At 48.0% G+C, this 26812-nt stretch overlaps 1 protein-coding gene across 1 annotated transcript in view; it reads left to right on the plus strand.

Annotated features, from left to right (window-relative positions):
• The window catches only part of POR (cytochrome p450 oxidoreductase), a 118379-nt gene that overhangs the window by 10177 nt on the left and 81390 nt on the right, over nucleotides 1-26812 (plus strand). The window lies entirely within an intron of this gene.

A 26812-nucleotide genomic window follows, 5' to 3' on the forward strand; every position in this document is an offset into this window, starting at 1 on the left:
TCCCATGGTGTCATTCAGTGAACACAGGCTGCTATGTGTTCCTTAAACATTTTTGTTCCTTAAAACATTTTCCCTCCACCCCAGTCTCAGGCCTGTACCCAGAAGCAGATGAGAGGGCATCTGCTCTGAGTGTGGCAGGGTGGCATCCCTTGTGTCTGCCTTCCTGTGTGAACTGTGCTGTGGAGCTGCGGAAGCCGTGGGCCTTGGGATCACCAGTGGTTAGTTCCAGCTCTATTTCCTGGCCTGGCTGGGAGCCCTCTCACAGGTCCCCAAGTAACAGACTTGTGAGGGTCCTCAGAGGTTGTTGAGTCCAACAGTCTCCTTTGCCCTGGTTTTACTAGTGGAGTTCCAAGGAGGCAGGATGGTGCTGGCAGTGTAGCCAGCAGCAGCCCCTGACTTGGGCCCCTACCACACTGCTGCTTTGAGACTGGTTCTTCTTAGTCTGTTCCTCTGGGCTTTCATTGGTCTGGCCACAGCTAATAGCAGGAAGCCTGGACCGAGGTCAGAGGGGGCCATTTCTCCCCTCAACATACATTTTAGAGGACCTAGAGGGGATCCAAAGCCCCTCCCCATTTTCCTATTGAGTCATCCACTAGTGTGTCCCATGTCTGAAAACAAGAGTGTCTGCCAATCCTCAAGTTGGGGCTAGAGATTAAGATGAAAGTCCAAATCCACCCAGGTCAGTGAGATCAGAGAACCCCCAACATGAGGCTGATGCTCAAATATTTGTTGAACAAATGAACAGGTGATCCCTGCCTTTGGGTAACTCAGGCCAGGTTTGAGGGGAGGGACTGGGAATGGATAAACAAAGAATTGTAATTCAGCCACACTTTACAGGTGCTCAGAAGGCCCCTTGACCACCCTGAAAAGCTGGAGATCAGATTTGCAGCTCACACCCTTCCATGGAGAGTGGGCTTTGGAGGGAGGGAAGGACAGCACCAACCATGTCCTCTGGCTGTTTTTAGGAGAATGAAGAATCAGCACATTCAGCATAAGGGAAAGCCATTATTCCCTGCACTCCAAAAAATGTCTCTCCTATCCCCAAGGCAGGGCAGGACACTGCAGCCAGAGAAACTTCCAGCAGTTTCTTTTCTTCAGCAGCAGGAGGCAGCAGAGAAGCGGAATTGCACTATGATAGCCCTCTATGAACCTCCCCCTGGGGCCTGCTATGCTCCCCAGCCCTGGGAGTAAGGGAGGAAAACAGCTGGCTCCTAGAGCAGTGAAAGGGCATGAAATGAGCATTCTGCAAGGGTTCCTTCTCTCCAACATGTATTCTCTCTCTCTCTCTCTCTCTCTCTCTCTCTCTCTCTCTCTCTCTCTCTCTCCTCTATCTTTCTCCCTTCTATCTTTTTTTCCCTTTCTTTCTTTTAACACATACTTTGTGAGCAACTACTGAGTTCCAGGCCTGTCTTGAGCTTTGGGAACATAAAGATGGAAAAGAACCAGCCTTGCCTTACATGCACTCCTAGTTCATTAAGGGAGACATGCTGTGTGGAGTTAGTCTGAGAGAAGCCCACCTGGGAGAGTCAGAGAAGAGACTTCTGGGAGGAGGAGAGTTAACCAGGCAAGGGAGGGACCAGGAGGACAGAAGGTGACAGTGTGAGCAACACAGGAAGGTGGGGTCCAGTAGGTGGGGCAGAGAATTGGAGCGCAGAGGCTGAGAGGCGGACAGGAAATTGATGGTTGCAATAGCCCAAGATGGAAGTGAGGAGAACCTGGCCTGAGGCCCTGGCCAGTGGGGTTGGACAGGCAGAAACAAAGCCTAGATAGAGCACAAAATGACTTTCAGGGGCCACAAGGAGAGTGTGGCCAAGCTGAGAGTGTACCGGTGTACATACACATAGCGTTCCCACTTGAAGTCCAGTGCTCCTGTCCTGCCTGAAGGTGCCTGCTTACAGTGAGTGGGAGTGGGGAGAGACCAGAGTAGGGTTGGAAGTAGGACAATCCAGTAGGATGAGTTTCCCCAAGCATAGAATGGGGGAGGGAAGAGAGGGGAGCTGGCCATCAGAGTGGGTGCTGGACCCTTGGGCTCCTGAAACCCACAGGGGGACCACCCCAACCTCTATCCCAGATGCTTCCTGAGCTCTGATGTCCATGCCTAGACAGTTGCTAGCTGTAACAGCAGCACCCTAATCTGGACCTGAAGCTTGGGGCCATCTCCAGATCACAAGTCGCCTGGAACCTTGCTCCATAGTTCTGTTTTGAACCTAGATCCCCTCCCCCAGGAAGGTCTCCAAAGAGTTGCCTGCCCAACTGTGCCCTTGAGCCATGGCCAACTCATATCCTAAAGCTGCCAGCTTAATGGAACTCCTCCTCCTGGGGGCCTAGCTACAGCCCCCAGGCACCAAGGGCCAGGTAGGCTGCCCATTGAGGTGGCTCTGGACAGCTCGGGCCTTCCCAGTATCCAAGGCAGTTGGAACCATGCAGCCCCCAGACCCCCCCCCCCCCCCCACACACACACACCCTACACAGGCATAAGCACACAACATTTTGAGTTCACAAATCTGGGGCCTCATCCATACATTAAGTTCAAACAGGTAGCTATGCACCCACAAAAATGTACATGTATGTGGTTAAGGCACACACCTACATGTATTCATACCTACCCATGCACAAAATCATGCATAAGTTGATCTGTGCACAAGTACACACTGTACCTGCATGCATGTATACATGTTACTTCACAGAGCAAAGCAAGCACTCCCTCTCCCTCCACCTTGTCCAACATGATTCCAGCCTACCTCCCCAATCTTTTTTTTTTTTTTGAGCTTGAACTTTTTTTTTATTAAGGTATTATATGTGTACATATCTTACCATTGCCCCCCCAACCCACTCCCATACATGCCCTCACCCCCCAATGTTTTGCATCCGTTGGTTACTCTTATATACATGCATATAAGTCCTTCAGTTGATCTCTTATTTCCCCCACCTCTCCCTAACCTTACCGCTGTAATTTGACAGTCTGTTTGATGCTTTACTGCCTCTGTATCTATGTTTTTGTTCATCAGTTTATAATGTTTTTCATTATCCCCAAATGAGTGAGATCATGTGGTATTTTTCTTTCATTGACTGGCTTATTTCACTTAGCATAATGTTCTCTAATTCCATCCAGGTGCCTACAAATGGTAGTAATTCCTTCTTTTTTATGGCAGCATAGTATTCCATTGTGTAGATGTACCATAGTTTTCTGAATACCTCCCCAATCTTGTCCCCACCACCTTCCTGTCTTTCCCCAAACACACCATGCTGCTGGCACTGTGTGAGATAACCAGACAGCTGGCAGGACACCTCTGGAAAGGCTCACTCACAAGCAGGTGTGACCATTTGTGGCTCATAATGAACAGGGCAACTGGAAAGTCCTCTAAACCTCCCATTCCATTTGCCCATCACACCCTTCCTGGAATTGCATCATCAGAGGGCCATTCCTATGAATTAGGCTCAAACATTGAGGGAACTCTGTAAAAGATCCTGAGTCCAGCCCTCACACTGCATTCAGAATAGTGAGGCCCAGAGAGAGGAAGTTATTGGCTAAGGACACACAGTGAATCTGTAACAGAGCCAGCACAGAACTCAGGTCTCCTGACTTGTTTTTGCTCCCTCCACTGCTCTGGTCATTGGATGGAGGAGTGAGCTGGTGAACAGCTAAGATCACAAGCAGGTAGGGGCTCTCATGTGATCCAGTTGAACCCGCTTGGGGGTGCTGACTCCAGGAGGTCAGGCGTAGACTCTGGGGCCCAGTGTTCAGGAGTTATCCTGAGGCCCTCTGCTAATAGACTCTTCTGTGGCGGATGGTGGTGTTGGTGTGTGGGAGCACTCCAAACCTTTCCAGGATGGCTGGGAACTCTGCGAGAGAGACAGGGAGCTTGGGTAAGAGCAGGTGACATCTCTCTCCCATCAGGCCCTGTAGGCAGGACACACAGAACCAACCCCATCTGCAGCCTGGGATCTCCCTGGGCAGAGGAGAGCAGAAAGGAGTCCCCCACCCCAGGCTGGATGGGATAGATCTCTACCCTTCCTGCAATCCATCCCCACCTTTAGCTCTTCTTGCAGGCACCAGTCCTTCTCCACTCACCCTCTTTAAAAAAAAAAAAATACACACACACACACACACACACACACACACACACACACACACTGAGTGGCCAGATTATTATGACCACCTGATGTTTGTAGGCAAATTAGCCGCACACTGCATTGTATGGGATATGGAAGCCGAAGGCCTGTTCGAACACCTTTGCTGTCTGCAGTTACCAAGATAAAATGTCTCCAATTCGCACAGGGACACAAGGATTGGACAGCTGAGCCCTGGAAAGAAGTCATGTGGTCTGATGAATCACGTTTCTAGTTGCATCATGCAAATAGCAGAGTGAGAATTTGGCGGAAACAGCATGAAAGCATGCACCCTGCATGCATGAGTGCAAACCTTCAAGCTGGTGGGGGCAGTGTTATGGTTTGGGGCATGTTTTCCTGGCATGATCTGGGCCCTTTAATTCGTGTGGAACAACATCTGAATAGCACAACATACCTAAGTATCGTTGCTGATCAAGTTCATCCTATCATGATTATGGCATGTCCCAATGGAGATGGCTTCTTCCAACAAGACGATGTGCCATGCCACAGTGCTCATATTGTGCAGGAGTGGTTTCAAGAACATGAGGGAGGCTTTACCTTGCTTAGGTGGCCCCCACAATCACCAGATCTCAATCCAATTGAGCATTTGTGGGACGAAGTTAAAAGAGCCATCAGGCAGCTGCTTCCACAACCATCAAATCTCACAGAACTGGACAGTGCTATTCATCAGGCATGGTGTCAGATACATCACCTTTCAACATCTCGTGGAGTCAATGCCAAGAAGAATCGCCGCAGTATCGCAGGCAAAAGGTGGCCCAACGAAGTACTGATGGGGTGGTCATAATAATCTGGCCACTCAGTGTATGTTAAAGAGGGGAGGGCTTAAAACCATGCTTCTTTCTCATGTTTGACCTGGAGGCAGGCATACCACCCAAGCTTCTGCTCCCTCACCGGCAAGTGGAAATAGTAATTCCTACCTTTAGGGAGGTTGTGAACATTAAAGAACAGAGGCACCTGGCGTGATGTGCAATCAATGCAGCTTCTGTGGGTGGTGAAAGATTTTATCAACGGTGGCAAATTGTATCGATTTCCTTTAGCCTTTTCTGGGTACCTGTCTGACTACTGCACCGTGAACTCCTTGAGGACAAGACTGTCTGGCTTGGACCCTTGTCCCAGAAGCCTGGCATTCACTTATACTCATTCACTGAACATCCACTAAACATCTACTGAGCAGCTACTGTGTGCCAGGTGCTATTCCAGTGCTGGGATGCAGCAGTGAAGAAGGTGGCCAAATGCTGCCTTCTTAACAATGTGTGCATATGTTGTGGGAGGAGTGAGGGAGGGAAAGACAATTGGCAAACAGACAAATAAATAAACAAGAAAAATATGAGTTAGCATGGTACAGAGCATTAAACAGACTAATGAGAACAGAGAGCAGCAACTTGAGATCAGGGAAGGCCTCCCTGAGGAGTTTTTTGCTGAGACCTGAAAGAATCCAAGGAGCAGCCATGAGAGGATCAGAACAAAGAGCATTCCAGGAAGACAGAGGAACAAGAGTAGAGGGCCCAGTGGGAATGGGCTGGGCAGGTTCAAGGAACAGGACAGAATAGTTGGAGGGTGGGGAGATAGACGGCACGTGGTGTTGCACACAGTAGTTGCTCAATCAGTACTTATCACCCTGGGAAACTGCATGTGGGCAACTTGGGTGTGGGAGGGAGGGCATACTCATGCTCAGTTTAGTGCTCTAAGCCCAGTGACCTATCCACCTGGCCCACGGGGAACTCAGAGTCAAGGGCCATACATAGATCCTGGGAGCCTAACCCCTGGCAATGTCCACCCTCACCCTTCTACTTACTAATTTATTCATTAATTCACTTCTCATTAAATAGTTACTGAGCACCTGCTGCATCCTGGGCCTCATTCCAGGGCCTGGGGCCATAAAAACAACCAAGGCCTGGTCCCAGTGCCATCTGGTGAGGCAGATGAAACCCAAAGTATTACCAGATCCAGAAGAGACATCTGCTCCCCCACTGCAGAGCACAGAAGAGGGAGCAGTCAGCCCTGCAGGGCCCAGGGATGGTGTCCCAGAGGAGCTGATCCCTGAACCTGGCCTGGAGCGCTGAGCAGCCCCCTCGGAGTGGAATGTAAAGAAGGGTGTTCCAGGAGTAAAGAACAGCATATTTCAGGACAAATGTGTTCAGTCTGACTAGCCAGGAACTTAGGTGTGAAAGGGTCCACAGGGCCAGTGCAAAGACATGAACGTGGAGAGGCCACAGGCGCCATGGTGGAGGTCCCAAGCCTAAGGAACTTGGTCTTGATCCTGTGGGCGGTAGAGACTGAGGTTCCCTGTTTGTTTGGTGCAGGGGTCTAAAGGGAGCCACACAAATTTACCTAGTGACAGAACCAGGCTGAAACTGAGCTCTCCCCTGGAGCTGCCCCTGTGAACCCAGGGCTCAAGGGTCTCAAGGAGGTTGGATGATTAGGGACAAGCAGAGCTGACCCTTCCAGAGGCCTGAAATCTCTACCACAGGGTCTCCGCAGGTCTCCAGGCCTGTCATGCGATGGACTGGCTTATGGCCACAGGCTTTCAGCCAGGGGCATTCCTGTGGTTGACAAAAAATGAATCTAAAACCCTTGAGCCCTCTGTTGTTTTTTGTTGCCTACACTCCCGGGTGTGGTCCCTCTCCTATTACTCTCAGGGCTTCAGGTGCATGGAAAAGTTACCTGGCATTAGAGGTAAGATAGGGCATAGACCATTTCCCCAGATGGAAGGATGGAGCCCAGGTATCCTACTCTCCCAGACCTCACCTGCTCCACACTCTTACCCTTTCTGCTGTCTGAGGCAGTGGGCAGACAGAGAGAAGGAGGCTGTCTCAGCCCTGACTTCCCGAGGGCTCTGTCAGGGGAAGGAAAGCTCTCTGCCACCTTGGCCATGGGTGCCGGGACAGCACTGAGCCCATGTCCCTCCCCGTGCTATAAGAGAAGACAGCTGGCCTGAACTGCAGGTGTCAAATCCTGCTAATCTGGTTTCCCTTCTCCTTACCTGAGATGCAAAGAGGGAGGGGAGGAAGGGAGCAGAACCTCTCCTGGGACCTGGGGGAGAGGGCAGGAGGTTCCAATAACAGCACCCCCATCAGTCTTCCTTCCTGCAGTAGCTCTGGATTGGACGGAGGAATGTTGAGTGTGTATACGAGAGTGGCAGCCTGGGGAGGTTATGAGTGGATGTATTGCCGTGTGTGGGTTTAACACGAGAGCAGGTGGATAAGCTTGAAGAAGCAGACGGCATGGTACAGGGACTGCGTATTGAAAGTTTTTCCTGTGGAAAAGCCCTTCACAAGTTGGTTTGGCCTAGAGTCACTAATGAATGTGCTGGAAAGGCCCTTTGAACCCCTCTGGTTCTGAAGGGAAAGAAGCCTTTCCTGAGGCTGCACAGGGAGTGAAGGCAAATCCCACACACCAGCAACATCCCATTCCCCAGAGACTTTTTGCTGGGGTGCAGGCTGCTCTGGCCCTGCCCTGGCCTGTGTTGGCCTCCACCCACACCTCTCCAGCTAATGTGGCTGGGTCCCTCTCGGTGTCCCACAAGCCCCCTGGAATGTTTAGGCTGAGTTTGTCTCTGGAGTCAATGCTAGTGGTGATAGAAGAAGCCTGGGCCTCCCTGCAGGCCCTGGGCCCCTCCCTTTCCAAGGGTGCCAGGCCTTCCTGGTGGCTTCTGTACCTGGGAAATGTTCTGCTTTCCTGAGAACCAAGGTCTGGCTGGAGTCAGGTTGCAGGAAGGAGATGGGGGACAAAGGGAGAAGGGGGCTGGAGCTCAGGTTGCTGCTGGCCCTGGGAGGAGCCCAGTGGCATTAGGTAACAGTTCAAGCTCTCCAGCCAGGGAGCCTGGCCTGCCCTCCTTGCCAGTCCTAAAAGGCAAAGTCCAGAGCTAGGAAAGAGTGATAAAAGGAGGGGTGAGACCTGGCTTTGTTCTCCCTAGCAGCCTGCAGCGGCCTTTCCTAGCAGATGAGCATTGATGGAAGAGTCGTTGAGGCATGTAGGAAAGACCCAGACTTCACTTTGGCCCACCTATCTTGCTGTTCTTCCTCCAAATGCACCCCTTTGTTGGCTGGTGGCATCCAAAGGCTGTAGACAATGGCCAGATGTCACCAGATGTCTGGCTTCTGGCACTCAGCAGGCCATCAGTATACTTTGACTGAATTGGAGTCCCATGAGATCAGAGCCTTAATCCCAGTGCCTAGAACAGTTCTGGTTCTCCCTGTCCTGGCACATAGCAGGCACTCAATAACTATTTGTTGGGTAAATGACTCATTTAATCATTGCAACAATCCTGTGAAGTAGGAACTACTATCATTGGCATATTTATACAGCAAAACAGAGAAGCAAAATCTATTATCGAAGGTGATACCATTAAGCGAGGATTGAAGCCGGGTGGCAGAACACCACAGCTCTGGCCCCTGACCACTGTGCCAGGCTGCTGGGGTACAGCCAGGGTCCATTTTACTACAACAGTGTGATGAAGTGTCATGATCAGCTGGGAACACAATTCGTGGGCGTGAGGCAGGATAGTGAGAAGAAAGGCAATTTCTTGGCAAATGAAATGGGAAACCTAAGACAAAGTAATTAAACTGGCCCTGGCCAAACAGCTCTTAGAGCATTGTCCTGATATGCCAAGGTTGCACATTCGATCCCTGGTCAGTATAAGCATGTCCCAAGTCATACCTGGGTCTTACCCTACAAGAAGCAACCAACGAATGCATAAATAATTGGAACAACAAACTGATGTTTCTCTTTCTCCCTCCTCTTTCTCTCTACCCCTCCCTCCAAGAATAAGAATTAAATAAGGCCGAACAATTTAATTCACAGATAGCTAATGCAGTGATTTTCAACTGTTGTGCTGCAAGAATTTTTAAAACATGCAATATCTGACTATTTAGTCAGGGACACTGACCTCTTTTCCCTTAGATTGTCAAACAAAAAAATGACAACAGTGAACACAATTGCCATCTGGTGTGAATGAATCAACACTATACCTATTTTTTTGTTGTTAGATTGGCAAAAAGTCTATTTTTTGGTGTGCCACAGAATTTTAGTAATTAGTTGATGTATGCCATGAGATGAAAAAGATTGAAAATTGCTTAGTTAGTGAATCGCAAGACCTTATCTTCCCTAACCAAGGACACTCAGAGCAAATGATTTATACCTCTCCTCCCTAATGAGAGAATAAATAGCTTAAATCACCTTGTCAGAGAAATAGGTAACAGAGCCCCAATTAGTGCCATTTGTACCAGCCAAATCCAAGGACAGGTAAAGTCAGGGGAACTAGCAACACAAAAAACAATTACAGACAGAAAGCAGACCCAAGATAAAAGTAAAGCAGTGAAGCTGACGAGAGAATGATCCCAAACTCCCCTATGCCTTAATTTTGATTCATCAGCATATTAAAAAACACACCTGGGAAACTGATGAACATTCTGCTGAAACGCTCCCCTAAGATTCCAGCCCCTGAGGAAGAGAGTTAAAAATCATCAAAACAAAGGATGTCAGCGCAGGCTCTCTCTGGGGCAAGTCCACACTTTTCTTCCCTCTCAGGCTTGCATCTTTGTTTTTCTCTCCTAAACTCTAAGGGTCCCCATGAAATTTGTAACCATGAGAGCAGGGGGCAGTGGCAGCTCATCCTGGACTAACCGCCTAAACCTGTCTCCAAGGCCCCTTTTCTCTGACTTTCCAGTGAGCTGACAGCAGCCCCGCCATGGCTCACTTCTTTCCTATAACATCTCTAGGGAGCCAAAGCAGAGCTCCATCTAGTCTCTTTTCTGTTGCTTCTTCTACCCTAAGCCCTTCCGTCTGTCACTGTCCCCAGAGTTAATAAACGTACTCTCAAAATCACCTGGACTCCTATTGTAAAATCCTTCCTGCACGAAGTCAAGAACCCACACACTACAGGCCGGCTTGAGGCAGACCCACTCCTGCCGGGTCCCAGTCTGGCGACAGGCCCACAGGCAGACCTGGGGAGACCAATGCCCAGTCTTCTGAGCCCCTCTTGGGAGTCCCTGGCTCCTCCCATCCCCACCCTCTCCTGCAGTGAGAGCGCAGCAATGCTTTTCCCTAGAGTGGACAGAAGCTGTGACCAGATGGGAACACAGACAAACAGACAAGGAAAAAGTTTTTTGGAGAAAGGTCCACATGCCCCTCAGGTGGCTGTGGAAGGCAAAGGGATAGATTTCAGCACAGCACAGGGAGAACTGGAACACTGAGCCAGGGTGTTGGTAGGGGCTGATAGGAAAGGCCGAGCATTGGAGAGGGAGGGAGCCCTGGCATGAGTGTCAGGAGCCTGCTTTACTATGTGGCCTTGGCCTCCCAGTCCAGTTCACTCAGCTGCAAGATGGAGATCATGCTGCCCACCTCAGCTGGCTTCTCTGGGAACTTCATGGGCACATGCAGTGGCAGAGTGGGGCCTGTCTGAAGATGAACAGCCTGCCTTGGGAGGTGGGGGTTCTGCCACTGAGTAAGCAGAGGAAGGGTACCACAGAGGGCTAACTTGATGAGCTGTAGAGTCCAGAAGACCATTAACTCTCAAAATTATATGAATGAGTGTACCCGGGCGTCATTCATATAATAGACATTTCTCCCAAATGCTAGCTAGGCTTTCTGACTCTTTTCTATCATCTAAACCAGAGGCCACCAACTTTTCGGACCTCATGGACCACCAGTGGTCCGCGGACCACCAGTTGGCGACCACTGAAACCACTCCAGAGCCTGTCTGTCTCCTCTCCTCCCTTACCACCCTGGATCTGAGTCTCATCCTTGGCAGGCTGTGTCCCCTGAGGGCTCTAAAAGGGTGGGTAGGAGATGGAGGCAGTGGGATCAACAGACCTTACCTCTTCAGGGTCTGGATCACTGTTCCAGGGCAAGCACAGCTGCAAGATGCTGTCCTTCTCTGGTCCCTGGTCCCTTATTCAGAGCTTTCCTGATAATTGCTGGATCTCTAAGGATGTTCCTGCCAACAGCTGGAATGTAGAGCCCATCCTGAATTCAGCAGGTGCAGTGAGGGAGCCATGTACACGGAAGTGAGTCCACTCAAAAACAATGGTGTCACTCTCTCTGCTGCCTTTTCCCCAGCTGGCCAGTGTGTGTGTGTGTGTGTGTGTGTGTGTGTGTGTGTGTGTGTGTGTTGTTGCGGGGGGGGGGGGCGGTTAGTGTTACCATCCTCTCCTTGCAAGGAGGAAGTGGGATACCCAGACATGAGACACATCAGTTGGAATTAAATCCCTTTTTCCCTCATGGGGTCTCACTCTGTTCTAGTTGGCGGTCCTCAGAGGCAGAACCAAAGACCTGGGAGCAGAATCCTATCTGGTCTCCCATATCGGACCTGCCTGCATCTCATCCCTAGTTTCTGTCCCCCTCCTATCATAACCAACTGAGTGACTGGAACAAAAGGAGACAAGCCACACATCTTCCCAGCTCACACCCCTTCAGTTCCCACACTCCATACACACATGTTGCCCTTTATTCATCAGTTCATTCAATAGATTTTTATAAGGGTCTGCTGTGTGTCAGGGACTGGTGCACAGAATCAGCTTACAAGCAAGCAGAGGGAGAGACAGTATGTAGTCAAACAGCCACACAGATAAATATCTAATTACCACTGTGGCAAGTGCCGTGGGAGAAAGGAGCATGGTTCAGTGGGGGGTTAAACACAAAACTCTGGTGGCCATGTAGAGGAGCAGGAGTTTTCAAAGGACCCTGAGCAGGAGCACAGGAAGGGAACATCGGAGGGTTGTACATGGCAGAAAGCAAGAAAGGAGGGTGGTCAAATGTGTCCAATGCTGCTGTAAGCTGAGTGAAGTGAGAGAAAAATGCTCTCCGCCTGGTTAAGCACAAACTGCTTAGCATGGCCATCAAGGCCCTTCGTGAACTGGCCTCACTGATATCTCCACCCATCCCCTGGTCAATATGCAGTTGTTAGCACTGTCCTCCCTGCCTGGAATTTCCTTGTCCCTTTTCTTCTTGGCAAATGCCAGGTGATTCCACAAGCCTCAGCTCAAAAGCTACCTCCTCCATGAAGCCTCACCTGACCACCATCCCTCAGGTGGAGCATGAGTTTGCAAAGCACTTTGTATGAATTTCTGTTGGAGCACCTGGCAGACATAACTGGGCCTGCCCAATACCCTTCCCCTCTTCTCCCTTACTCGGCAATGTATTGGACTGGTCTAATCCAATCATGATAATCCTATGGTCCATTTTTCCAGCCTCCCTTGCAATTAAAGGTGGCCATGTGACTCAGTTCTGACCAATAAAACACAAACAAATCAACTGCAGAAGGCAGGGTTGGAAAACCTTTGCTTTCCACTCTTTATTCAGTCTTGAACACAGACTTGATGGCTGGAGCTGTGGCAGTCACCTTGCTGTCATGAGGGAAAAGCCAGTAAAATTACAGAGGTCTTGGCTTTGACACTATTGACCTACTGAGCCAAAGCCAGCAGAAGACATACTTCGAACTTCTTGTTTTGTGTGGGAAATAAAACCTTTATTTAAGCCTTTTTGGTTGGGTTTTCTGTTGCTGATAGCTGAGGCTGAGTGCCTCCCTGATGCCCAGCACTTTACAAATCTGGTAATTTATTTTGTTGCACATCTCCTTCCCCTACTTGAAAGCTCTGTGAGAGCAGGGATCGTGCCCTAGTCTTCAGGGCCTTAGGATTCAGCAGGGTGTTTGGCAGTGATTTAGAGCCCCTTGATGGTATATTATTATTTTTTCATAGTATTATTTTATGATCCTTTATTTTTTTAAATATTTGTGGGTATATTTTCAACTGAAGAGAAGATTTATGGGGACCAAGGCTACTCCCAGGTGTATGTGGAAACAGCAGTGACTCCAGACTCTTAGTAAAAGAGTTACCAGGTAAAATACAGGATGCCCAGTTAACTTGAGTTCCAGATAAATAATGAATACTTTTTCAGTATAAGCATGTCCTGTGTAATATTTGGTATACATATATAAATAAATAATTTGCTGTTTTTCTAAAAGTCACATTTAACTGGACATCCTGTATTTTTATTTGTTAAATCTACTTAGGGCAGTTTTCTACAAGGTTCCTTCACCGTGTTCATGGGCTCTGCAGTGGGCATAGGTGGTAGGGCCTCATCTGTGAGGGGAGAGGCTATTTCTGGGGCCAAAGTGATAATAATTATCTTCCCTCATCCTAGGAAGGACAGGTAGGACAATAAGATCTTAGAGGCCTAGGTCTTTGTTTTAGTTATCTATTGCTGCATAATAAATTACCCCCATATCGGGCAGCTTAACATAACAAATATTTATTGTCTCAAAGTTTTTGTGGGTTAAAAATTTGGGAGCAGCTTAGCTGAGTTGGTCAAGACCTCTCTTGAAGTTACAGCCAAGACGTCAGCTGGGACTGTAATCATCTAAAGGCTTGACTGAGGCCAGAGGATCTGTTTGCATGATTGCTCACTCACAAGATTGGGGCGGGGTGGGAGGGGGAAGGGGGGCAAAGCCCAATGCCTTGCTGACTATTGGCAGACGGTTTTAGTCCTGTACCACATGGGCCTCTCCATGAAGCTGCTTGAGTATTCCTGTGGAAAGTGGCCATAGTGTTTGGACAGGTTCAAGCCTCGGACTAATGAGAGGGCACGGTCCTCTTGTGGCAAAGCCACGTGCAAGTCCTAGCTTGGAGGGCAAAGTCCTCTTAGCACAATTATAGCCAAAGGCTATAGTTGTAAGCTTGACCCTATGGTCCGAACCTGTGGTCCCACGTGGCTGAGTGATGTGGGCTTGATAGAGTTCAGGTGCATGTAATTGAGTAGATTCAAAACCCAGGAGAATGTTGTAAACATTTTGACCATGCCCTTACTTTGCCTCATGGAATCTGGCTATAAAATAAAGACACAGCTTTCAAGCTGTGGTGCTGTCACTAGCTCTCCATCAGAGAGGACAGCGTCCCACCCAGACCCAGCTTTTTTCTCTTGTCTGTCTTTTCTCAATCCTTCACCACCTGGATGAGCTGGCTCAGCACATATGGCGCCCAATGTGGGGCAGAGTATGCCATGGCTGTAACAGCTCACCACATGTTCCTTCATGCCAGCTGGCTCCCCCAGATCCAAGAGATTAAGGTAGATGTTTCCATGACTTTTATGACCTGGCTTTGGGAGTCGCCTATCATCCTTTCTGTTTATTCTGTAGTAGTCACATAGGCCAGTCCTGATACTCTGTGGGAGGGGATTATACAACAGAATGAAGATCATCTCTGTGTCACAGGTATCTTTCATGCTGTGACCTTTGACCAACCTCGTTGTCCTTAGCAAGCATCTCAAAGCCTTCTAATTGATGAGTATCTATGCTCCATTAAAAAGTAGGACCTGCTGGCACCACAGATGCAGCTGCCATGCTGCATCTGTGGCACTGGGGCACAGAAGAAGTGGCTATTTCTACGCTCAGTGCTCAGAACAGTGAGCACTAAGAATGATTTGTAAGAGAAACCAAGATGGCGGCATAGGTAAGCACCTAAACTGCTGCCCCACACAACAATTTCAAAACTACAACTAAAAGACAGAACGGACACCATCCAGAACCACAGGAAAGCTGGCTGAGTGGAAATTCTACAACTAGAAGGAAAGAGGAAAGCTCACGGAGAAGGAGCGGCAAAGAGCTGAGGTACGGAGACGTGTGCGCAGAGAGGAAGGGCGGCGGAGTGCCTGGCTGGCTTTCTCTGGTGGAAGGGGGAAGGAAGCCCCCGACTGCACTGAATCCCAGTTCTGACTGCACTGAACCCCAGTTCTGGGCGAAACCCTGTGGACTCAGGCTCATACAGGGGGAGTTTGGACTGTCAGGTAGAGAGAAAGACACACGGAGACTCGCAGACTCAGGGGAGCTGCGGTGGCAGGGGTCTGGAGTGCCCACAAAGACTGACTGCGGAGGTTACCACAGGCTTTCCCTAGCGGAAGGGAGTCAGAAGCTCCTGACTGCACTGAACCCCAGTTCTGGGCGAGCCCCTGGGGACCCACACTCTTACGGGGGAAATCTGGACTGTAAGGCGGAAACTCGGGAACCGCAGAAGGCAGAGGTCTGGAGACTCGTGCGCGCGCAAGGGCAGGGCTGACCGGAAGCCAAGACTGTCTGCTCCGCCCTGAGACTCCACCCCTTCCAAGCTGAGCACAGAGACTTTTGCAGTCTGGCAAGGCTAATCCTATAAGGCTGTCTCCAGCACCGAAAATCTCCCAGTGTAGACACAGCTGATCCTCCCAGCCAACTGTCCTGCAGGTCAATTCCTCCCAGTGATACCAACAACAATAAAGACTTAACTACAACAAGGCTGTACACACAGTCTACAAAGGGGTGCACCAAGAGTGTCCACCTCAGGTTAACTGGGGAGGCCGACCCACTGGGCCATATAGGAAACCTAGCACACAAAGCTACCCTACCAACTCAGGGAAGCAGTGAAAAATGGGGAGACGAAGAAACAGATCACAAACAAAAGAAATGGAGGAAAACAAACGACTGGATATAGAATTCAAAACCATGGTTATAAGGCTTTTCAAGAATATCCTAGAAAAGGTCGATAAATATAACGAGACCCTCGAAGATATGAAAAAGGACCAACTAGAAATTAAACATACACTGACTGAAATAAAAAATATTATACAGAGACCCAACAGCAGACTAGAGAAACGCAAGTATCAAGTCAAAGATTTGAAATACAAAGAAGCAAAAAACACTCAACCGGAAAAGCAAAAAAAAGAAAAAAGAATCCAAAAAGTTGAAGATAGTGTAAGAAGCCTCTGGGACAACTTCAAGTGTACCAACATCAGAATTATGGGGGTGCCAGAAGAAGAGAGAGAGCAACATACTGAAAACCTATTGGAAGAAATAATGACAGAAAACTTCCCCCACCTGGTGAAAGAAATAGACTTACAAGTCCAGGAAGCACACAGAACCCCAAACAAAAGGAATCCAAAGAGGACCACACCAAGACACATCATAATTAAGATGCCAAGAGCAAAAGACAAAGAGAGAATATTAAAAGCAGCAAGAGAAAAACAGTTAATTACCTACAAGGGAGTACCCATACGATTGTCAGCTGATTTCTCAACAGAAACTATGCAGGCCAGACGGGAGTGGCAAGAAATATTCAAAGAGATGAATAGCAAGAACCTACAACCAAGACTACTCTACCCAGCAAAGCTATTATTCAGAATGGAAGGTCAGATAAAGAGCTTCACGGATAATAAAAAGCTAAAGGAGTTCATCACCACCAAACCAGTATTATATGAAATGCTGAAAGGTATTCTTTAAGAAGAGGAAGAAGAAAAAAGTAAAGAGAAAAATTATGAACAACAAATACATATCTATCAACAAGTGAACCTAAAAATCAAGTGAATTAAAAATCTGAGGAACAGAATAAACTGGTGAATATAATAGAATCAGGGGCATAGAAAGGGAGTGGACTGATAATTCTCGGGGAAAGGTGTATGGGGGGTGCAGGAAGAGACTGGACAAAAATCGTACACTTATAGATGAGGACAGTGTGGGGGGAGGTAAGGGCAAAGGGTGGGGTGGGAACCGGGTGGAGGGGAGCTATGGGGGGAAAAAGGAGAAACAATTGTAATAATCTGAACAATAAAGATTTATTAAATTAAAAAAAAAAAAAGAATGATTTGTAGCCTGACATTCCTGGCACACCCGGCTATCTGGTGTTTGGGTTCCATGTGTGCAGCTTACACTTGGGAACTGCGGGCGAGACCCTCAGCACTTTGCTTTTCCTTTTTCTCTGGATGATGAGGCTGTTCTGTGGGGTGGGTGCTGATGCACATGGCAAACGCAGTGGGACTGACCAGCACAGGGTCTCCTGCCTGGAAATGAGTTCCTAGGGCTGGGACTTCTTAGCAGCAGTCCCTGGGCGGGTGGGCAGGTGTGCGAATCCCAGGCTGAAAACCATATGGCCCTGGGTGGGCAGTCGGAGCCACCTCACACATGAGAATCCACACTATAAGGACCCTGAGACAAGCAGAGCACTTTCAGGAGCAGGAGGGAGGGGCTTGACCAGTTTGGGCTGGGTGGACCTCTAGAGGTTCGCGCCCTGCATTTGCCTGTCCATGAGTTGGGAGTCGGGGCCCACATGGATCCCCTCACTGGGCTGATGATAACTCTGCAAATGATTGTCCCAGCCAGGGCCCTGGGGAGAGAAGGGGCTGTAGGTAAAACCCCACTGGGATGTCAGGTGTAACCCACTGTCCTTGTCGCCTTACAGGAAAAATAAAAAGTAGCCAGCACTAGCCAATTTGGCTCAGTGGATAGAGCATCGGCCTGTAGACCGAAGGGTCCCAGGTTTGATTCTGGTCAAGGTAATTCAGTTGCAGGCTCAATCCCTGGCCCTGGTCGGGGCTTGTGTGGGAAGCAACCAATCAATGTGTCTCTCTCACATCCATGTTTCTCGCTCTCTGGGTCTCTCTCCCTCCCTTCCACTCTCTCTAAAAACAAATGGAAAAATATCCTCAGGTGAGGATTAACAACAGAAGTAGCCATAAATATGTTTGTTAGTAATGGCCTAGTGATTGATCATAAGCAACCATCTATCACAAGACCCCCAAAAGGTATGGCCTCTGGTTTGTACTGTATTCTTTGTCTTGTCAATCATTAGTAACTGAACTATACTATAAAAATACTGTAACAAGGGTCTGTTAGTGGGGAATAATCTTTGAGGATTGCTAGGTTGTCTGTCTGCTCTGACCCAATCTTTCTGTAAGTAAATTACCCTATAATAAATATTATATTCTATAGAATTGCTTGCATTGCATCATTTTTCAGTCTAAAGATACCTTCTCAGCCCATAGGGTGTGGCTCAGTGGTTGAGTGTCGACGTATGAAATAGGAGGTCATGGTTCGATTCCTGGTCAGGGCACATGGCCAGGTTGTGGGCTCGATCCCCAGTGGGGACATGCAGGAGGCAGCCAATCAATGATTCTCTCTCATCATTGATATTTCTATCTCTCTCTCCCTCTCCCTTCCTCTCTGAAACCAATAAAAATATATATTTTTAAATAATAAAGATACCTTCTCATCATGGTGGCCATTATGCCTTTGTCCTACAGTCAGATATCTGGCTAAACCAGTCTCCTGCTCCAAGACTTACACAGCCACCAGCCCTCCCTTATATACCAGGTACCTAATCCTTGCCCTCCACCTTCAGGCTCACTGTCTCCCTCGGTCTCTGAGGCCTAGTATTGGGCCTCTACAATGCCTCTTTCAGCAGTTCTCACCACCGGCTCTACCTGCCCCGGCCCGCGGGGCAACAACGACGGCACGCAGGAACCACCTAAGAGAATGAAACAAACAAGGAACGCGAAGAACGGAGGCAAGACAGGGTTCTGATCAAGCCTCGTTTTTTATTCGAGCGTTGCGGTATATAAGCACTCAGGAGGGGAGGGGTAGGATAAGGAGTTGCCATGGGATGATTGGTTGGGGACTGGGTATCTGTCCTAGCTGATTGGTTACTCTGATGTGGGAGGTTCTTCTGGCCCTTGGCGCTCGCGGGCTTCTTTGGCAGTGCGGGCTTTCTTTGTTCTTGCTTAATCAGGAAGTAGGGCTGACCAGGAAGTAAGACCAAACTGCTTTTATGGCTCCCGGCATCTCCTCCCTTTCTGTTTTTAAGCAGGAGTGGGCTTTAACCGAGCGAGGGAGTAGTGACCTGGCTCCTCCCGTGGGTTTCCCAAGCCCACAAGTATCTTTCGAGGAGGAGAGGTAGAGCCTGGAATTAAGGCCAGAGAGCCTTCCCTGCGGTGGCTGCGCCTGTCTTTAGGTCGGGAGACTCGGGATACCTGGTTTAACGCCTGCATTACCCGTCATCGGCTTAACTGAATCGCTCTGATTCAGTGCCTGTCTTAGGTTGCAGGTAGGGCCTATAGAAGAGCCCCTCAGCGTATGCCGTCTCCTCTTGTCTTCATGGCTGAATTATTTCCTACTAATTCCTCTCTGTTGCAGGAATCCACATGGTTTTTTTTTTCTGAAAATATACAAACATATTCTCGACCAAAAGTTAATAAAGGTGTCTTTTCTATAAATTTGACTTGGGATCCTTTTTATTTTTGCCCAACTAATTTTCCTTTGGCTTATTTTGACACCATGTGTGTTTTTCATGGGTGTCTTGCTGTTAGCGTAACAAATGAAAATTAATTTTCAAAGTAAAAATTTTTCTAGATGTAATTTACTTACAAGGTATTTTTCCTTACATAATATTACTCCACTATCCCCCCTTTTTTTGATTTAATTATTAGGAGGCTTTTGGAAAATATATAATGCAGTCTTGATAACTTTAAATTTTAATTTTTTGCACAAAAATATGACTGTTTTAGGTTCATTGCATGTTAAGCAATTTTACCATGAAATGAACTACAAATAGAAATTTTGGTTAATACTTTAGGAACAGCCTTAGATTTTCTTGAATATTCCCTTATTTCATTTAGCCAATTTAAATTAATCTGAAAACTTGACTATTTTACTGTCAAATTTAATACTTAACAACAATTTTAGTTAATGGAAAGGATTATATGCATCCTTGAGAAAGCCCTGAGCACTCCTGGATTTAGGCTAGATTTAGGTATAGGGCAGCTGCCATCAACCACTTCTCTGTTGCCTGGGTCCCAATCTGAGCTGGGCATGGGAAGCACGAAGCAGCCATGGGGCAGGAGACCTCCCTCAGAAGGGGCGAGTGTTCAAACCCCTGTAATGTTGGGGGGGTGAGGATCTATGCCACACCTCTGTTGACCCCCAAGTTCTCTCCTGATGGCCCCTGCGACTGTGCCTGTCTTAGGTTGCCCCTCCCTTGAGGAGTCTTACCCGTCATTGACTAACCAGCCATCCTCAGGGGCCAAGCAGGGTGATGTAAGGTTCAGTTCTGTCTCCTTGGTAGCCTATGCCCCTATGGCCTCCATGCCCAGCACCTGCCTTGGGATCCCGCCACTGGTGGGGGGCCCCGGCATTGATCATATATCTTGGGGAACCCAGGTTTCTTCTCCAGGGAGGGCCCAGCTCACGCCATTGTGCGAGAGACAGATCTATGGTACCATCCAACATGAGGTTTCAACCTCAGAATGAACTGAAAACTCAAGCAACAGCTGTGGGCAATTGAATTGTGAGAAGAGGGTTCCTTTTGACAAAAAGGGCCAATATAGAATGCTCAAGTACCTTCCCAAGGGGCCTTTCACACAGTGGAAGGAATTGAATCCTTTCATGTCCCTTTTAAATTGCTGCCAAACATTAAAAAAATTTTAGATTTTTAAGTTTGTTTGGATTAATTGTACAATATGCTGTTTGTAAAATATCAAAAATTATAATGACATTGTAGAATAATACCATGCAATTTCAAGTATATTAGATGTTTTAAAAGGATTTCTTTTAAGAAGAGAGAATAATTTTCTTGTATTACTCTGGGCCCTTGGAGCTTTACAAGAATCATCTCTGTTAAGGCCTTGAAATTTTAACATGGAAAAAAAAACCATCAAACAAATATTTATATTCATATATGATTTACTAGTTTTTGCATCCGCCATTCATATGCAAACTTGTTATCTACTTCCTGCTGGTTACTTGCCTCAGGGCGGGAATTTCAAAAGGGGCTGCTTAAAATGCCTTGGGAAACTAGCTTTAATTTGTCTCCCAGTTCATCTTCACCATCTTTAAAGCTAAAATCTCTAGGGTTTTTATTCTGTACACAGAAAAGTGTCAAGCCCAGTTCAAAAACTATGCGCACTCGTTTTTAAACTGGCTTTTTCGCTTTACATGAGCAGAGAAATCCCCGATGCATTTATGAATTTGTAAAAACTTTAATTCATTAGCTGGAAAAAGGAAAGATGGCGAATATGAGGCCTCTTATGGTGGCTTTCTTGGGGAGTGGTATCTATATTGGATCGCCACGTGTCTCTCCCTTCCCCTACATCCTGCTTACTTTAGGGGAAGTTTTTGCAACAGATCTGGCCACATTTTTTCATGCTTAAAAGACAGATCTCAAATTTTTTCTTTATAACTAACACCCAATTTGGCCAAGATCAGAATCTTCCTGCGGATTATTTTATGAATTTTAAAGAAAACTTTTAAGTAATCTCATTGCAGGAGAGCAGATAGCTTTGCCCTCTCCTGCCACCATTGAATTTCTCCACACCAGAGGCTGTTTCAGGAGTGGAGTTTCATTTCTTATTATAGATTTTAAATTCCAAATACAAACTAAGATTTTAATTTGAACAAGAAACCACATTCTTTAAGCATACAAACCAGGAAAAATACCATGTAAGGATACTCTTTGCTCTAAGCCAATGGCAATTCAAATTCAAACTGTACATTCTCTGCACCTCTCCCAGGAGCAAGTAGTGATATTCTTCTAATCCTTTCATAGATAAGCTACTTCTTCCTAAAATAAGTCCCATGGTGCCCTTAGGTAATGGTCCATAAATCCCTGTAGGGATTGCTTGTGGACCCATATCGGGAGTTAGTACATATTTGGCGGTGGGACAGAGGTCCAATCCTGCACTGCCGGGGGTGGCTCGGAGGAGGGAACTGACTCCTGAGTGTGAAGGATCTGTTGAGGGGGTAGCGTCTGTGGGACGAATTGGATAGCCCCCGATTCAGTCCCTGGTTTGGGGCCGAGGGCTGGCCCCTCTGGAAGTTTCCCTGTTTTGGTGGTAAAGGCTTGCCCTCTATATCCGTTTTAGAGTAGCATTCCTTAGCCCAGTGAAGACCGTGCCGGCAGCGTGGGCAGGGGGTTCTAGGGGGTTTTCGATCTGATGAGTTGTTAGAGGGGGGTTTCTGGAGGGTTGGCGTCTGAGGCTCCTTTGTAGGACAATCACGAGCAAAATGCCCAGGTTGTTTACAGTTATAACAGGCTCTTTGTTTTTCCGGGCCGAAGTTCTTTAAAGCTGCCCCTATAGCTAGGCCAAGAGAGTGGGAAGTACCAATCCCTGAACATAACTTGATATAATCAGAAAGGCTCCCACACCGGTACAGTCTTAAGGTTTCCTGACATATCGGGTTGGCATTCTCATAGGCAAGATGTTTAATAAATGTGCTCTCATTCTTGCCCTCGCCAATCAGCCGTTCCGCGCCATCAGTGAGGCGACTGATGAAATCGCTATAAGGCTCATCAGGGCCCTGTCGGACCTTGGCCAAGGAGGTTGTGGCTGAGCCCTTTGGGGGGAGTTGGCACCAGGCCTTAAGGCCTGCGTTTTGAATTTGAGCTAATAACCCAGGGGGGAAGGCCGCCTGTGCCTCATTGGAGTCATAGGGACTCCGGCCGAGTAACTTATCTCTCGTTCAAGAGCGCGAGGTTTTGCTTTCACTATTGTGCTGGGCGGTTTCTCAGCAGTTTTCAACAAAATCTGTTCTCCAGAGGACATATTCACCCCCCGAGAGTGTCGCTCGGGCTAGAGAGATCCAGTCATTAGGAGTTAGCCAGCGATCACTCAGGCTCTCAAGTATAGCTACTGTATAAGGAGCCGTGGGCCCGTAATTAGTAACCGCCGCCTTTAAATCTTTTATGTGTTTAAGGTTTAGGCGACGGTATTTCTGATTCTTGTGTTGGGGCTCGGGGTCTGGGTCCTCTGTTTCAGAGTCATTATCTGTAGGGTCTTGATCAGGATTTTGGGAGTCTGGGGGAGTATCATCTTCATCAGGGGAGTTTTCTTCCTCTTCCCCTATATCTTTTGAGGGGGGTTTAGGGCCGCGACTGCGGTGACCGGGAAGGCAAGGAGAGGGGGTTTGTTTTTAGCCGATAGAGCCTGGGGCGGGGCTTTAGTTTTAGTTTTTCGTCTGTTGGGGGGTGATTTTGTTGAGGGAGGAGTATTCTGTTGGGTAGGATTTAGGGTGGAAAGCTCAGCCTCGAGGGCTTGAATTTCTTTAATAAGTTGGACATGCTCTCGTTTCTGCTGTAAAATTTCCTTTAAAGAAGAAAACTTCTCGAGCAAGGGTTATTTTAGCTTGTCTGATGGGGTCAGATGGACGGAAGTTAAAATCTGGAAGAGGAAAAGGATGAACTAGGGAATTGGGATTATAGGGGGGGGGGTCTATGAAGCGCCGGGCAGTTAGGCGCCAAGGGTCATCATGATAGCGAGCTGCCTCCTCATATAAGGTTTCTTGTTCTTCGGGGGTTAGGTGATCCGAGTAATCTTTTTTTTTTTAAAGGTAAGCGAGGGGTAGATATTGGGGATTTTTTCTTGTGGCTTTTCTGGTTCTTTTTTAATATTTAAAGGTTTTTGGGCTTTAGGGGTCTCTGGGGGTTCTCCTGTGAGATCTATAACGACTGAAGGGCATGTTGAGGGGGGACGGGAGTTTTCCTTAAGAATCTCCTCTCCTGGTTTTTTTTTTTTTTTTTTTAATATATTTTATTGATTTTTTACAGAGAGGAAAGGAGAGGGATAGAGAGTTAGAAACATCGATGAGAGAGAAACATCGATCAGCTGCCTCCTGCACACCCCCTACCGGGGATGTGCCCGCAACCAAGTTACATGCCCTTGACCGGAATCGAACCCGGGACCCTTCAGTCCGCAGGCCGACACTCTATCCACTGAGTCAAACCCGTTTCGGCTCCTCTCCTGTTTTGATGACCTCTCTAACATCAGGGTCCTGAGAATGGATTTTTAGAATGTCATGAATTAGGTTCCAATAAGAAAAGGCAGTAACGGGAATCTTCTCAGGGCCAAAGGCCCGATAAAAATCCTGTAGGGCATCTCCTACCCATTCCCAGCGTTTTTGATTAATAGTTCCTTCTAGGGGGAACCAAGGGCAGGTATCATGAACAAACTCAAAGAACTGCCTAAGGTCTTTTCTTTTAACCCTTATTCCTCGCGCTCTGAGGGACATCTTGACACCGTCAAGGAACATTTCATGGGTACTCAAAGAATTCCCCATTATTGGTCAACTGGATGGCTCTCCGAGTGACCCCTTCCCCCACGTAAGCCTCTGGGACGTATAATCCCCGTTCCAGGTCAGCCTGAATTTTCCCGTCAACCCAGGGATTCAGGTGGAATTACTCTCTTTTCGACTCTACCCTTTACTCCCTTGCTTGCGTGAAACAGTCGGTAGGTATAATCCGCCTACACAGATCCACACAGGCGGGAAGACCCCTTTTGCCCTTGTCAGGGAGTAGGAATTCCCTTTGTTGAGTCTGTGAGGTGAACGACCTTTTGTTCAAAGCAAGCTCAAGGTTTTAAGAGTAGATCTAATTGGAGAGAATTCGCGACAAGAAAGCCGGGCGACGATACTAATTCAAGTGAATCAGACTCTTCACTCTTCCCCAAATCGACAAGTGAGTGCTTATTAGTGGGCAGGAAGGAATCGACCAAGAGAGCCAATAATAGCAGTCGAGCAAAAAGGGGTGAAATGTTCTGAAATCTTGTTTGAAAAATCGTCTACCTACCTTACTCCGATCTGTCTCACGGCGGGTGGGACCGTGGCGATCTAGTGCTGAGTCTTCACTCGCAGGTCCTCGCGGCGACTCTGGGGGGGTGCCTGGCCAGGGCTTCTCCGGTAGACGTTCTCGTCGGGGGTCCCCAGGGTGCCCCACGTTGGGCGCCAATTTGCCCCGGCCCGCGGGGCAACAACGAGGGCACGCAGGAACCACCTAAGAGAATGAAACAAACAAGGAACGCGAAGAACGGAGGCAAGACAGGGTTCTGATCAAGCCTCGTTTTTTATTCGAGTGTTGCGGTATATAAGCATTCAGGAGGGGAGGGGTAGGATAAGGAGTTGCCATGGGATGATTGGTTGGGGACTAGGAATCTGTCCTAGCTGATTGGTTACTCTGATGTGGGAGGTTCTTCTGGCCCTTGGCGCTCGCGGGCTTCTTTGGCGCGTGCGGGCTTTCTTTGTTCTTGCTTAATCAGGAAGTAGGGCTGACCAGGAAGTAAGACCAAACTGCTTTTATGGCTCCCGGCATCTACCCAGGTGAGATCCTTGTCACTTCTCTCCTGAACACTTAGGTTCTTCTGATCTAAAATGTACCTGTTGCTCACCACTCCCCTCCTCCCCAATGGGCCTAAATGAACCCCACCAGATGTTCTCTAAGCAAACTGCACATCTTCATTGACCCTGATAGCTCTGCCTGAAACACATTCTTTTTGTCTGTCTATAAGATTCCTACCACAAATGCCAACTCCCAGAACCCTTCTCAAATTGCCCAGGACAGTTAGTCTGTCCCTCCCCACACACCCTCAGCCTCCATTCACAAGCTTGTAGCCATCTAATTACCTGCCAGTCCCTCCCTTCAAAACTATGAGGTTTCCCAGGACAGGTGCAGTGCCTGGGTAATCTTGGGGTCCTAAGAACACAGCCCAGGGTTGGGCATATAAGTGGGGGTTCTGCTGACTGGTGATGGGGAGTGATGCAAGTGAGGTCTGGGGAGAAGATTATGTAGAATACATTCAGCTTCAAGTAGCAAAACCCCAATTCTAATTGGCTTAACAAATACGAACATTCTTTATATTCTAGGGAAAGAAGTCCAGAGGCAGCATGGGTGGCCGGCATGGTGTGACCAATGGTTTAGGAATCCTCTGCTCTACAGTCCTCATCGCTGTCATTGTCCTCAGGCCAGTTTCCCTCATGGTCACAAGACGCTGTACAAGTTCTGGGAATCACAATGCAACACAATATCCTGAGGCAGAAAGGGGCTATTTCTTCTAGTGTCTGTCTCTCTGGGGAGTCAAGAACCCCTTCTCTGCAGCCTCTCAGCAGACCTTCTGTGGGGGGCTGTTTCTCTGTTTTCCGCGACCCGCTCAGGTTCCTGAGCGGAGGAGCTGGGGATTAAAAATTAAAGAAAAAATGAGACCAGACACAGAAATAGAGACAAGCTGGGATCCGGGTGGGAGGCTGTCACTCTGATGGAGGGACAGTCACACCCACCACAGACAACACAGTGCATTTATTAGTTTCCAAAAGGGGGGTTTAAGGTCAAAGGAGTTTTGGGTGTTCCCAGGTCCTATTCATTCCTCATTCCTGGTACAAGGATGGGATTTAGCATATCAAGACCTGGGTAAGTCAAGGTCCTATTCATTCCTTATTCCCAGCACACGGATAAAGGTAAGAAATCAGTACTGGTAACAGTCTCCGCCATTTTGGGAGGCTGTCTCCGGGGGAGGACCATGCCAATCACCTCAGACTCAACTGACATTAATTTAAAGGTCATCCATGTGCATTCCCAGGGGGCCCTCTACAACCTTCCCTCCTGTTTTATTGGCCAGAAACCAGTCATGTATCATTCTTAAGCCAGTTGCCATTGAGATCATCTGGGCGCAGGGTCCACTGGGAGTCAACCAGCAGGACTGAGAGGGAATCACACTCTGACAGTGAGAGCAAAGTGGTGAAACATTCATAGATGGAGGTAGGAAAAGAGGAGAGCCCTTAGGTATGTCTGGATCAGGCAAGGTGAGCTGTTTAAGAAATAAGGTTGCTATGGTATATTTGGTCTGGTTTCCAGATCCCTCATCATCCTAGTCACCTTTCTGTTTGTTCATTTGTTCATTCATTCATTCATTCATTCATTCATTCATTCATTCAAATAGAGATTGAGTACCTACATGACAGATCCAGTGTCAATCCTATGAAGTATTATAATTATTTCTCTTAGAGATGAAGAAACTGAGGCTCAGGGGTATCATAACTTGTTCAAGGTCCCAAAGTTAGGTGGGAGCTGCCATATCTGTCTGGCTCCTGATGCAGGAATCTAAGCCCCCTAAGAGAGGACTGCAGGGA

Source organism: Plecotus auritus, assembly GCF_963455305.1.
Source record: "Plecotus auritus genome assembly, chromosome: 7".
In the NCBI taxonomy this organism is placed as follows: Eukaryota; Metazoa; Chordata; class Mammalia; order Chiroptera; family Vespertilionidae; genus Plecotus; species Plecotus auritus.